The 15,496-nt window shown below is 33.3% G+C and overlaps 1 long non-coding RNA gene across 7 annotated transcripts; it reads left to right on the top strand.

Annotated features, from left to right (window-relative positions):
* Positions 1 to 4,760: 4,760 nt before the first annotated feature.
* Positions 4,761 to 14,988, top strand: LOC108000911 (uncharacterized). Of its 7 annotated transcripts, XR_009831057.1 has the most exons (10): positions 4,762 to 5,145; positions 6,251 to 6,590; positions 8,513 to 8,781; positions 9,175 to 9,673; positions 9,743 to 9,790; positions 10,918 to 11,089; positions 11,204 to 12,210; positions 12,273 to 12,414; positions 12,490 to 13,619; positions 13,717 to 14,988. It is a non-coding gene; the product is annotated as an uncharacterized LOC108000911 (long non-coding RNA). The 7 variants fall into 7 exon arrangements; XR_009831056.1 differs by having other exon boundaries at positions 4,761 to 5,145; positions 11,204 to 12,414; positions 12,490 to 13,605; XR_009831055.1 differs by having other exon boundaries at positions 4,761 to 5,145; positions 11,204 to 12,414.
* The last annotated feature ends 508 nt before the right edge of the window (positions 14,989 to 15,496 follow it).

Raw genomic sequence — 15,496 nt, 5'->3', positions numbered from 1 at the left:
TTTTTTCAGGCTGCACGACGAAAATTATAAAAAGTCTCGATGTGTCGAACATAAATGAGTCGTTCGTTTTGTAGAATGGAGGAAATTTTCGAGAAATATCGATCATCTGAATTATTTTTGCGCGGAGTTTTAGCACGAATACAAGATTTGTTGGAGTACAACGAGAGTCGCAAAAGTGGATCGAATATCTATATTTTTCATTTTAAAATATTTTGATGTTTGCACCCCCTTGTATTGAAAAGCGTTCTGCAAACGCCATTAAGTGCTCCAATTTTGTATTATTCTTTAGAAATATTTTCAATATTGTAGTAAAGCAGATTTATAAATGAATGAATGAATAATGTTTCCAGATTTTTGGCGAAAATATTTTCAAAATTATTCATATACTTATAAATGGAAAAATTGTGTATGATATTTAAAAATATCAAATACAATGATTATAAAGAAAGTTTCTTTATAGGATTTCAATTTATATTCGATTTTTTTTTTTATCATAAAAATACACTTGGATTTATTTATTTATTAATAAATACGACGATTAAAAGAAATGTATTGAATGAGTTTATGAAAATTTCATTTTTAACGGGTTAGAATTCTTAAAGAAATTCGTGTTAATATTCCTCATTCCTTCATTTCGCGGAAAAGGCATAATAACCGCGGTGCGAAGGAAATAAAGGGATTAAAGAAGTTTCCGTATTTCTAAAAGTGGTATTCTTTGGTACGAACAAGGTCTTAATCCTTTGCACCTGGGAAGCTTTGTTAGAAGGTCGACAAATGTAAGGAAAATTTTAAATGTACGCAGACGATTTAAAATGCCTCACGATCCTTTCTCAAGTTTCTTGAAAACTTCATACTTATTTTTAAAACATTTTTAATTTATACTCGTACCAAATGTAACACGTTTTCAAAATTATACTTGGAAAGCTTTTTAATCTATGCCGAATTTGTGTAACTAAACGTTATGTGATTTCACTACTAGCTACTAGGTTAAAGTTATAAGAAATTGGAAATTTAAAAGCATCGAAGGAGTTACCCACGTGCAATATTTCGTATTCGAGAAAAGCGATATTAAATATCCTGAGGGCGAACGTATACACCCATTGTTACGTATACGTTTCTTGAACAGACGTGTACTTTCACATCAAATAAAAATTTACCCTACGAGTTACCTTTCTCGTAAAAACTTTGCTCTATTCGAGGAATATATTCACCGTTTATAAACAGACACTACCGATTTTTATACAAATTTATATTTCTCGTATTTTAATTCGTATATTGACCCTTATATAATGATTGATCCTTTTCAGAAGAAATATCATATAAAACTTTTCTTATAATAAAATACGATCGTATTGGGGAAAAAAAAAAAAGATATCCAGGCCATTGAAATATATTTTTACATATCGTTCACGTACATTATTAAATTTTTCATAAATGCGCGAATATCTCTTTTATCGAATTATTTAATCGAATTGCTTTCACATAAAAATATAATTATTTAAAAATCACATTTCATTAAGTCTAATATATATATATGTATATATATATTTTATTGTACACATTGTGTCTATTGTCATATTAAATCCAGCTATATTAAATTTTTATATTAAATTTCAATATAATATTTCCACGCAATGAATAAATTTTTACAAAAAACGATAACCATAACTTGAATAAAAAAAGAAAACAAAATACTTTTTCGCACACACTGTGTAAAAAACAGATAAACAACGCATGCAACACTCTTCCAACAATAGTTATTGGAAAAACACGCGTGATCCAAGCGATCATCAACCTATATTTTTCGTCATAAGAATAATATATACGCTATGATTCGGGCTCTTCGATTCGTAACGCGTCTGCGCCCAACTTTTTCCTTTTTCCCCCCCGCGTAGCCGATCCTCCGGCGTGGATGTCGAATGAATTGAGAACGGCTGAATTCCTCTGGATCCACGAGAGGTGAAGGCTGTGGCGCGGGGATGGAAATCGTTTCGCATTGTCCACAAGTTGGATACCCCTTCTTCTATCGTTATCCGCCCGTAACAGCGAAACGTTGCTGTCCTCTAACCTCGAAAAGACCGACCCGGTTTTCCATCGGTGGCAACCAACGCTCTAATTGCGACGATTCTCCCTGCGGACCGGACGACAAACCACCACAGGGAAAATCTACTTGTGCCCGGCCAAACGTCGAGCGGCCTCGGCCTCCCCGTCCAACCCCGCCCGCAGAACTAATTTCCTATTGTGGACGAAAAAAATTTGTTTTGGCCGGCCTTCTCTCGCTTCTATCTTTCACTTTTCTTATTAGTCTGCCCGTGTTTAATACCCGTGTTTTATTTTTCTTTCTTTCTTTCTTTCTTTCCTTCTTTCTTTTTCCGCCTTTTTTTTGCCTCTGCTTTCAGGAGAACTTTGATTCCTGGCGAAATCCACTTATCGAGTTGGAATTTGTTGAGGTGATTTGTTGTAGGAGTTGGAAAATTTTCTTGGTTTGAGAGGAATTTATGGGGATGAAAGGGATCGATCGTTTCTCTTTTTCTTTTTTCTATTTCTTTTTTTTTTAAGTGCGGGTAATTTGTAAAACTTATTCATAAAAGCATAACGTCATTACGATTGCATCTGATTGTTCAAACATAATTTAACAATATTTTTACGATATATCAATTCAAACTAAATTTCCTTAAAACTGGACAATTGATCCTTCGACATCTCGCCACGATATCAAAAAGACCGAATTAAAAGAAATCCAAAAGGAAATAGTGATTCTCAAACCTCGAGGATGGAAAATATCTCTGGAAAAACAGAGGGCGTGTGTGTCCTATCACGTATTTCTCTCTCAACACGTCTTCCTCTGCAAAATACCGAACGTGCCTCTTAAGAAGTATCCTGCACCCTTTACACGTATCCGATGCATCCTGGATCCTGCGCCCTGTGCACGAGAAGGAGAGGAAGACAGACGTGGATGCTACCGCTCGATGCGAACTCGTCAAAGTGCCAAATCCCCGCGGGTACAGAAGGAGAGGATCGTGTGCGCGCCATGGTCCCGTAGATTCGATCAATGGGAACAACGCGACGTCGGTTCGCCGCTTCATCGACGACGCGATCGAGCTTCGTCGCCCCTCTCCCCCTCTTTCCTCTCCTACCACTATCTGGATCCACCCATAGCCTTCTATCTTGTTTCTTCGGCTCCTCCACCAACCATCCCTCCAACTGTCAATCTTCTTGCAACGATCTAGAAAAGGCTTCCTTTGAGAGGAGCCACGGTTGGAAACGACGTACGAGCCATTAGGTAGGTACGTGTCGTCTTAACTTAACCCTTAATACCAGGGGGAGGAAGGGAGAGGGAGGGAGGGGAGTTCGAAATGGGCGAAATTCGAAAGGTCGAGAAAACTGGAGACGAAGGACAACGGAGAGAGAGAAAGAGAGAGAGAGAGATCTTGTATTGCACAATTATGTTGTACTGTTATGTGATTCCTCGCGTTATTTCTTCTTGAAGGGAGGAGAGGATGAATCGGATGGCCGAGATACGAGAACGACTGTTTAGCGATTAATTATTCCTGTTTTCGGCTACACGGATGCGGAGACGAATTATTCAACCGGGAATTAAGTAGTGTCAAGTGTGCATACGTGACGATTTATGTGTACAATTCCGGTTCATTGTGGCTTGTATTAATTTTAACGGGAATAGTAGTTTCGTGTAAACGAATGTTTCGCACGATACTTATTGTTTTCGAAATAAATTTGTCGCCGAGGGGAAACGCGCGAATCTCATCCGAAGAGATGGAACTTGATCCTTCCATTCATCTGTTTCGTAATGACATTGCATCGTTTCGTGATCAATCTACTTGGAAAATTCGAAAATTCCCATTTCCCAAAATGAACAAAAAAAGGACTGGAATATTATTTAATATCCAAGAAACATCGAAACGAATAATCGGTCGCCAACTCAAGATTGATCACCCTGTATTCGCACAAGTCGAAACGTATCCAAACGAAAGAAACGTTATCATTAGAGGCAGGGGGAAGGGAGGAGGCGGATAGTCCTGATCGAACGGGAAGAAAGGAAACCAATGTAGGAAGAGAGACAAAAGGGTGGACGATCTTCGAATTCTCGATTCAACTCGCAGAGGGATAGAGGGAGGAATGCGCGGTTTAGAGGTCTGTCGCAGCAAGTCGTGTGTCATCAAGTCTCCGACTCGGTCGATTCACGACCCTATCGCCGTGCTTCTCGTAGCTCTCGGAAGAACACAGGCTTGGAGAACCCTTTGACCGATCTTCTTTCCTCGAAAATTACGGACTACTATTTTCTCATCCGCTCCCTCTCCCTCCACCCTTCTTTCCTTTTATTATCATCCTTTTATTATCATTCGTCTTTCACCTCCTAGCTCGAGTTCGTTATTGTTTCGAGGGATGGCTGCGATATCACGTTCGAAGTGTATTTTATTTGTAACGCGAAAAAGAAATTAACGAGTTTTAAATTTTTTTGGGTATAGTGCTTCGAAACTTTCGTTTATCGTTATCCAAAGTAAATTCGCAGAGTTCTTTTCTTCCCGGGAAGTATTTCAATTCCAGACTGGAAAACAGTAATGTCGTAAAATTGTTAACATTACTGCATACAATCTATGGAAAAAGTAAGAAGGAAATCACGAAAAAATTAAGATTCGTTTAATATTAGAAATTTTCTAGATATCTGTCTTTTTTTTCATATATGCAATGATTGAATTCAACGTTTCAGAGAATAAAAATAACTTTCAAAATTGTTCAAATTGTTTACCTCTATTAATTGCAAAAAATTATCACGAAGATATAATCTGTTCGTGATCTGAATTGATACTAATTGTTTCCAACAGCGATCTAATTCAGAGTGAGAATTGACTCTATCTATATCTTCTTGTTTTCACGCGAGAAAAGTTTCGACATTTATTTATGTATCTGTACCGCGATTTAAACATTGAAACTGTACCGGGAACGTAACTTGAGCTTCATAAATAGACAGTGCACGGTTCAGAAACGAAACTACAAGGTTCGAGAAACGGCATTAATTATTTAAGCTTATCTTCCTTCCATGGATCAAGTTCAAGGTATAGTTCGAGGATCGAAATTATGACGACGTTGGGATATTTTGGGATGATTTGGATTGTTTGAATTCAAGTAAGATTTTCAATCGTCATTATAAATGGAAAATGATATTAATTGAACAATAATTAGCAGGGACAGTACGCAAGTTGCAATATTAATTTAATCTCTGATTACATTGAAATTTTTCCTAATTTTAATTATTTCTCATTGAAATTCTCGTTAAACGTTCAATTGTTATGTTTAATAAATGACGTAATTTCTCTTATTCGATATGATTTATTTGATATGTAAATTTCTAATGTGGATAACATAGTTGCGGAGTCTGAAAATTATAGGACGAGCATCGAAGAAGCTATGCAACTTCGATATCGATGTCGAAACGTATTTATTGTACCGTAATATCGCGATATTGGCACAGGTCTATCGAATTGTATCCGTAAATGCGTCGTATAAATGCAATGATTTATATAAATAATTTTAATCGACTTCTCGATATTACGCACATCAATAAATTTTGAACGTACTTACGATACTTATGTACTTACATATATAGAGGATTGAGAAATTTAATTTTCTAGGATTATAAAATAATTAGAAAATTAAGTTTCATTTACGATTAAAAATCATTTCCATCGAAACACTTGATATTAAAATTCGTTTAAACAAAGTCAAGAATTGAATAATTGAAAAAGAACGCGTTAATTATTTCGAAAAATTCCACTCTTAATCTAATCAAATGACAACAGCTTGAAAAATTTATATCCAAATAATTAATAAACCCCAATTCTTGACGATTCAAAGTGATTTCGAAATGTGATAATAAGTGCAAAGATACAAAGATTAAATTAGCAACTATTTTATCGCGCATCATATCGTTTCAACTCGTTTCGAAAACAGAGAAGAGTTGTCCTGTCGAGTTGCAAGTTTAATCGAATAGCGATATTCCAATTTCATCCTCCTTCTTTTTGTCTTTCTTTCATTTCGAAACATCCGCTACAGCAACACGCGTAAAACATCAGGCATCGATATTACGGAACCGATAAGAGAAGTGCATAAAGCGTTTCATATTCCACGATTCTTACAATTCTTTTCAGTCTGCAACCGTGCACTTGGGAGGGGGGGTAAGAGGGGGGATCTTTTGTGTTGTATCGCATCGTCAATTAACTTTTGTTATCAGTTTTTCCGGTTAGAAGGATTGGCCGCCGCTGTTCAAACACAAAAGCCCCCGCAATCGCCAAGGAAAAACGAATACGAGCCGAAGGCAGCACGCCAATATTGGCTTTTGATATTTAGAGAGATACGACAACCGTGGACATCTCCAGCCAGGAATTTATTACCGTGGAACACGGTGGTGTATCTGTTGCGACCAACTCTTGGTCTCAAAGGTCTCAGGAACAATTGATTAATTTGATTACCCGTGGAGTGGCCACTTGTACATTTCAAACCGAATTGATATCATCGATATTTAAATCAGTTGCCGAGTCCATTCTCCGTTTACGTGTATATATATATATAAGGTATGTATAATCCTTTCCTTTGTTTCCGTATAGCTTTATCGTTCCCTTATCGATCGCACTTGCGATTCGCAGGAACGCGACACTTAAAAACTTATCGAATATTGATATCGAGCTTGTAAATTATGCCTCGGCTGTGATATTGCTCGCGATCAAATTTATGCGATTTCGAAGGTTGCACGGAAGTCGAAACAAAAGTTTTCTCGCGGTAGAAAAGTTTCCTATTCCTCCACGAGGAACTTTATATAGAGATGGTGGTTTAATGCGAGTAAAAGTAATTGATTTATGGGGAGGAATCTCGTCGGCATGTGTTGGCTGGCCATTTGTAAACGATGCTTCGAGGTAAATGTTACTTAATAAAATGTTAAGATGATTGTTAAGTTGGGTGAGAGGAAGGAGAAAGATTTGGATTGTTTTTTCTGGAATTTAAACGTTCAGCATCTATAAATTTGAGAATAGAATTTTCGAAATTTTATTATGCGTAAGAAGATTTTATGGATTATATATATTTTTTAATCTTTTTGTATTTTCAATGGGCAGTTGATATTTTATGTACATAATTAGTAGTGCTTTAGAAAATATTAATTTTGGAATATTTATTTTAGCTATTTTATTGTACAATCGTTCGTCAAGTAAAATGTTTAAGAAATTTATGTAAAGGTCTTTAAAAGGAATAGAGTAATTAAATTTTAATTAATTTTTAGACATAAATTACTCGGAATTAATAAATATTCTATTAAATTATTAATATTTAATATTTACATAATAATTATTAATAATGATTTATTTGAAATATTGAAATTTATTCAAAAATTAATACATTCACTATAGAAGGCATAAATAAGTAGACTTATATTTGCAATTTATGAGCTTAACAGTTATAATATTCATTTCATTCTCTATTAATACCTAATGATTCTTCGCTATTATAATTCCGTGTTATTTGAATATAATTTAATTGTGGATCGATTAAATTTTATTAATTCAATTAAAATAAGTTTGCAAAGTGAATTTAAAAATCGAACGAAATATAATTTGTTCAAATCTTTCGATTCAACAGCTTGGACATAACTCCATCTTTGGGTTGCATTGACCTATAAAATTTTTTGCTTTCTTAATAAACGAATGGATTATAATCATTTCGTATCCAACACAGGAGAATGCAAATAGTTTTACAACAAACTGAACATTATTCAGTATAAACAACTTTATATAGCAATATTTGTAGAAATAATCGATGCAAATTGAATGATAGTATTAAACGATTATAATAAGAAAAAATAAAATAAAATAAATAAATTAAAATGATCAATTTTAAATTAAATTCGTTTTAAAATGAAATACAAAATTAAATCGATTTAATTAAATTAAAATTAAAATTGAAATATTATATAAAAAGAATTGTTAATCTATATATTGTGACGTAATGAATTAAAAATACATTTATATTAATTTTAAAAAATAAATCAAATTACGTATAGTTGAAAGAAAAAAACTTATTAATATATTCGTTGAATTGTACAAAAATTAAAAGATATTTTAAACAAATCTATATATATATACATAAAGAACTAATAATAATTTGATCAATATTATACAGAAAAATTGGATTTTGTTCTTTTAATGGAAAGAATAGATATATGGAAATATAATGGAGAGATAATACTGATTAAACAATATTAAATAAGTCAATAGAAATTAAAATACTTTATTTAAGTTGTAACTACTTTAAATTTCACTATTCATTTAATATATCATTTAAATATAGGATAAAATATAAATAAAATCTAAAATAAATGAATAATGCATCTAAAAGATATTTTAAATACCAATCAAAATTAATTAAAGAATATTATTTTTATATTTCAGAACAAAATGTCAGTATATTCGAATTAATATATGTTATTTTTTTTTTCATTTTTCAGAAAAGGTTTTACAATTAGAATAAAAGGGACTCTAAAATCCATCAATTGAGGATTATAAAATGTAAATACGATTATCACACACATATACACAGAGCATATGCGAATTAACCAGGCAATCTACTTTACTCGGCTAATCTATCATACTTTTTACCCTCATTATCACCTCTCAATCAACTATGAAAGCCATTTTAACGTACCATTACCAAGAGAGCCTCAAGTACAAGATTATAGAAAGCGTTAGCTCGTTAAAATAAACAAAAGTTTAAAAGGTAAATAAAATATTAAAAGTATTAAAATCTACTATTGTATTAGTTTCCAATAAATCAATCGATTCTTTGAGATTACCATCAATCACTCGAATAATAAAAAACGATTCATACTTTTATTATCTTTTCTTTTCTATTCGTAATATCTTATCTATTTCCTTTGTGACGATTTTAATTTTCTAAAAAAAGTTATTAGTTTTCCAATTTTATTTAATAAAATATCTTAAGAAAAGTAGAATAACAATAAATAATCGTACTAATAATTCAAAAGAAAACGAGCAACTTGTTAAATTTTGAACTTATCTATTAGAAAACCACATTTTATTCTTTTCCCTTCCTAAAATTAACTTCCGAATCAATAAAATTTACAAACGATTCCTTTCAATCTCTCTAAAGCAGATATATCATCCCATGAAAACGAGCCAAGAAACAATCCAAGAACCATCTTCCACCAGTCATTGGACAACCGAGGAATGGAAGAGATCCCGCGCAAGGTGCACATACAGCAGGTGGCTATACCATCTTGGAAAGGGTGAGAGTTCACTGTTCAGTCTTGCGCCGAGCCATTGTAAGAGCAACGAACCGGCCAACCGGGGGCAAAGACGGCAGGCGCCTACTCGCTGCCACGATCTCACCAATCATTTGCGCATTCAACCAGCTACACCACCAACCCCAGTGGTTCTCCTTCCTCATCACCGACCTAATTCGACCACCGGCGGATCCACCCCGATATTATTATTTCGAGGCTGTCGCTCGAACGCTTCGGGGAACGTATTCGCAAGCTTTTTCTCTCGTCAGACGTTTCTTTCTTTCCGAGATGAATTTAAGAATCGAATTACGCCTTTGGATATGCTTTCGTTCCAAATTCGTTGTCGATCGATTGCTCGCGTGTACGGTGAGTACGTTTACTTTTATCTTTTCTTTTATTTGTCAGCGTGATTAAATTTGATTGTTTTTTTTTCAGAAAAGATGTTTTATTTGTTGGGGATTGGATATAGAAGGTAAGATGTTGGTGAGTAGAAAATAAGTTTTTTTTTTTTTAGGGAGATTTTTGAATTGACAGTGAATTGAGAATGAAAAAAAAATATTATCTAATTAAAAGATATGTAATTCCATAATTGGAAATGAATGTGCAATGGTGGAAAGATTGATATAGATTCTTGCAAATATTTTTAATACAATTTATGTATATTATATATTATGCGTTATTTATGTAACTTTGTTATTATGATGTTTTATTCCATTATACATGTGGTTCAGTATGGGTTTATGAATATTTAAGCACAAAATTATTAGGTAATGTTAATACGTTGACACTTGTGAAACTAATTACCAACATTATGGATTAATTACTACATAATGAATAGATAATGAGATCATAATTTATTATTTAGTACAATAATAGAACGTTTAATGATAATATTATACAAATAATAATATTGACAAAATGTGATGAATCGTAACTAAGATAGATATTTTCTAATAGCAACCTCTAACATATACCAAATATGTATAAAAGATTTATAAAAAATTTATAGATAAAAAAAATTAAAGTTAACGATCCATCCTATATAAGTTTATTATTAAAATAAAAAATTCAATGAATGAATTCTTAGTAAAACATCTCCAGATACTGTTACGGCTAATACGTTTATGGCTAAATTTATCGAGCAAAATTCGAGGGATCGATATCATTGTTAATTAATAGAAGAATTAAAAAAACAAAAAATACCATCTTTAATCAACCATAAATCAATGAGCAGTTAATTTTATAGAGTGTGAATAATATGTAAATTTCATCGAGTTTCATAAATGATTAATTTTTGTGAATGAAATTAAATTATGATAAAAAGTATCGGATAAAATAAATCGAAAATATAAATCGCCTGTAAGAGAGAGACACTTGTACTTCTAATTACCTTCATTATTTATAAATATCTGAATAAATAAAATTAGAATAATAATTTCTATAAAAGAATTTCGATACTACATCAACTTCTATGATAAAATTACAAAATTTTCAATCTTGTTCAATCATTTTTGGATTTACCATACTCTTCTATGCAATGATATATTCGTGTTTATAATTTTATACAGCAGAGAGTAAAATTCCTCTCATTTAATCTCATTTTCTAACAGATCACATTTTTTTTATTACAATACGATAGAAGAAAATCGGATAAAGAAAATTTGATGAAAATAATCCGATGCAAAATGAGAAGAAAGAAAATGGAAAAAGTGTATAAAGTATAAATTAATAAAATTCTATGAATATATGGAAGAATGGATATTAAAATAAATAAATGTTAACGTAAGTAATTATTTTGCGTATCACTGAATCTATTCATTTATCCAACAGAGACAAAAAAAGAAAAACATAACACCCATTGCCTATTCGAATTAAATTATTTATTTTTTTTTTCAGCCGAAAAATTTGTACATCGAAATCTCTGCACCTTTTCTGTGCCGCTCCACCCTTCAAAAAATACGATACCTATTTCATCCTCGACGCGAGAAAATCCTTTCGCGGATCCTCCATCACACCATTTCAAGATTCTATAACGATAATTTTGAAAAGGGTCGAATAACCGGGAGAAGTTTCGCGATTACTGCCTGAATTCTCGGAAAATTGCTACGTTCTCCCTCTAGCGGGTATCTCGGTGCTTGGTTAACCGCTTTCAGAAAAATAAGCGATACGAGGGGTTGAACTGCGCTAAACGCGGTGGAAAAAACTTCAAGTGGTGCGAAATATAAAACGTTAAACACGCAAAGGATAAGAAAGAGAGGGCGGGGGAGGAGGGGGAACTATGCATTCCGCTAGCATAATGATCTCACCATTTCTCGCATCCGTTCGCGCCTATAACGCGTGAAACCCGCGTGAAACAGTAACGATCCGTCACAGTAAATTCTCTGTAAACACACCTGACGTCGAGGTTTACACTCGAGTCGCGATAAATTTCTTAATTCTTTCAGAGGGTGACCATGCCTCCCAAGCGGAGAGACGTGCTTCCTTTCCTTTCTTCTCTTTTCTTTTTTTTTCTTCCTTTTTTTTCTTCTACCTCTTTACTTCCCCCCCCCCCAGTTTCAATTCTTCGCGGTGACGCAACAATGCATACAAGTGGAGTAAATCCATGCCGGTTTTCACACGGTTTGTGCATAGCGGGCAAATGTAAATGAAAGTGGGGCAAGAAGACGAATTGCAATCTTTTCATATATGCGGGGCCCGGATAACCGGGGCTAGGATTTGTCAAAATAACACCGATAAAAAGTCGGCCACAAGTGGAATTTTAACGTGTTCATGTTGGCGGAATCACGAGACAAGGGTTATTAACGTCGCTTTGCCTCTTCCGCGGTTGATTTATGGAGATTCCGATACCGATTGGCTTTCCCTGTGTTTTAACTTTCGACTCTTAAGGCCGTGCTTGAAACCAGGTCACTAGATTTTTCGCGAATTTTTTCGAAATATTTAATAACTCTTTATAAATTCTTTTCAGCATTGAAACGATATCCGTATTAATCGATGGGAAGAGAAGGAATAATTCATAAAAATTATCGTTTCGTTGTAAAGAATAGAAAAGAATAGAGATTTTAAATATTGATTGTGTCAAATTTATTTGGATAAAACGTTACATAAAAGTAAGTATAACCAATATTTTTTATTTTTTGTATATATAACACCAAACTTGATTTCGTTTAATTGTTAAATTCCAGATTAATTCCAAAAAGAATTAGAAATATCATCTTGAAATACAAATTCTACTTAAATGGTTGAGATTTTAATATAAAACTTCAATATAAAAATTAAATACAAAATTAATAATTAACTGGCCTCGTTAACGTAATACACTCCGTTCGAAACTGCCACACTCGAAAATTTTGTCGATACAAGATACTCGACCGAGATAATAATCCTCCCCTAAAAATAAGACCGACCACAACTTTCCACAGTGCTTTGTTCTCGACTCATACGTCAATTACCAAAAAATTTATTAGAATCCATAGCCGAGCATTTACCTCCAAGCGGCGAAAACTGGGCGAATTCCGGCAAATCGAAAGTTTTTAACGCGTTCGAGCTATTCACCTCTCGATTCCGCGCGAATGAAATTGTCGAGAATTCGAAACTTCATTTTCCCTGTCGCCACGGTAGAGGCTTTATTTTAATAATTGAACGAACCGCCTCCCTCCTCCACCGTTATCCACGATTCCTTCCAGCTCTCCCCGTCATCGTCGAACAAGCCGGTTCGAAAGATCGATTCAAATCGATTCAGATCGAATACGAGTCGTCACGAATGTGAATAATAGCGATAAAGTCGAATGGAGATAAATTCTCGGTAGCAAGGTGGAACGATACTCGAAAGGTCGAGGTTCATTACGGAAGTTCAAATATTAAAAAGTTCGCTCGATCGACACCGCGATTCCTCTATTCAAAGAGGAGGGGAGGAGGGGGGGCTCTTTGTGGATTTATTTAACAAATTCATCGGACTGCAACCCCTTGGGACTCGAACGAATGGATTATGATGTATTATATTCGAATCACCGCGAAAGCTTTGGAAAGAGGACGTCCGAGTGTTTGCCGATAAACTTAGCCGGCATAATGTACGAAGGAAGAAAAGGGAAAAGGTTAAAAGCTTGGATGGAAAGTTTGGAGTAAGATTGTGAATTGTTTGGAAAGATTTGAATTTGAAAGTAGCGGAATTATCGTCCTTTCTTTTTCCGATGAATTTTTTGAAATCTTATTAATTTTATCGTTAATTTGTTTTAATTAATAATTTGTACGAGGAAAGGAAGAGGAAAAGGATTTGGTTAAAAACTTGTAAAAAGTTCGAAGTAAGATTGTAATCGTAAGATTCGTATCATTCGATTAAATCGATTTTATTTAAGTAATTGAATAATTTAATAGTAATGTTTTCTTTTTCTTTTTTTTTTTTTTTTTTTTAGGTTTCTTCGAGTAAATTGGTTTCTATTCCAGAAATTTTATAGCACGTTTGGTTATATCGAATAAATTGAATATCGTAAGGATTCGTTACGTCATAATAATAAATGTCAGATGCACAGGATAAATAATTCGATATTGAATTAATTAAATTGTAAGAGAATGATGACACGACTCGTGTGAACTGTTGCATAAATATATGAAACAATATTAATCTCAAGGCATAAAAAAATCTAATTGAAGATTACATGGAATATAAATCATTACTGCTTGCTACTAGAAATTAATTAACTATAATTTCCCTAGATGATTCAAATTAATTATTGCACCATGCATACGCAGTCGACATGTAATACAATCATTATCAAGTCACAAATCAAAAACAGTTTTTTAATTCGTGCATTAGAATTGCTACTACGAATTTATTCTTTCAATTTATCGTGAAACAAAATATTTCTCGCTAAGAAAAATCTTTTGGGAAAAGATTAATTCATTATTTATTCATTTCTTACTTGATAATCATAAAACAGAAGATTTCCTACTGGACAGATATTTTCCATTCAGATCTTAGAAGAAGGTTTATTTCATTCGTTTATTTATACAATTCTTACTCTGATACGAAAACAGAAGATGGAATAAATGGAACGTTTTATCTCGAATTTGCACGAAAAAAAAAAAACAAAAAAAGAAAATTCACAAAACCACATATATACATGAGCAATAGTCCCGCATATCACTTTGAAATATGCATTGGGACTGTAATCACTCATCAATGTTTTTGTTATACATTTTTTTTTAAACAAATAACCCGATGTCACGTTCCTCGATACTTTGCAAATAAAGTGGATATTTCGAGCATGGCCACTCGTGACCGGACAATCGCAATTTTCGGTCGGAAGGTTCGATTTCATTTTAAATGAATTATATTTTAAAATTCGATGGTGTATAGGTGTACACGTATATATAAATTACATGCAACTCCCACGGCAAACTTCCACGCAAACGTAATCTGTCCCCCTCGTAATTTTCGATAGAGGCAGAGAAATTTATTGCCACGCTGTGTATCCCAGACATTCCGCTCTTCGTGATCATTTCGCACAAATTGAAACGGTCAATCGAACCGTTTCCCTTTCGATTCCTCTGTCATTTATTCGTCTATCGATCTATTCCAGAAACGAGCACGATATACGATTAATAATCGATCGATGATTTGCGGTTTCTTTTAATGAATTTTGCCCTTTCAGCTAATTGAATAGTTTTTTCTACTGGATGTAAAATAATTTTCAAATAGTAATGATAATGTTAAGATTAAAAGTTTGTTAAAAATTTAATCTAGCTAGATTAACATTTCTATTGAAGATTTTACTTTTTTAAAGCTTTTTTTTATTATTCTCCAATCGCGATATTTGAGTAATTTTTAACATTTCTTATTTAAGGATTATTGAAAAATTATAGATTACTAGTTTCTGCGCAGAAAAAAATTCCTACTTTATACATTCTCTATTGAGAAAAACCCTGGACGAACGTTCTCTCTGTTCGTGATTTCTAAAACGAATGGAAAATTTCGAATAATTCTATAACAAAATATAAATTACACAATTTATGAAAGATATCAAACCACGAGTACATAAATATCTCGTTCATTTAATAATATTTACATTCTTATCTTTCCTTTCAGAGATACAAAAACCACCAGCCGATTAACGATTATTTTCGTCCCCACCCAACATTCGCATTTCGTGTCATCGCAAATCCACGAATCCAATCCACTTACACGCCCATTCT

Source organism: Apis cerana, linkage group LG9 (assembly GCF_029169275.1).
Source record: "Apis cerana isolate GH-2021 linkage group LG9, AcerK_1.0, whole genome shotgun sequence".
NCBI classification, from domain to species: domain Eukaryota; kingdom Metazoa; phylum Arthropoda; class Insecta; order Hymenoptera; family Apidae; genus Apis; species Apis cerana.
The sequence above is the reverse complement of the archived record's forward strand: the minus strand, read 5'-3'. Positions and strand labels throughout refer to the sequence as shown.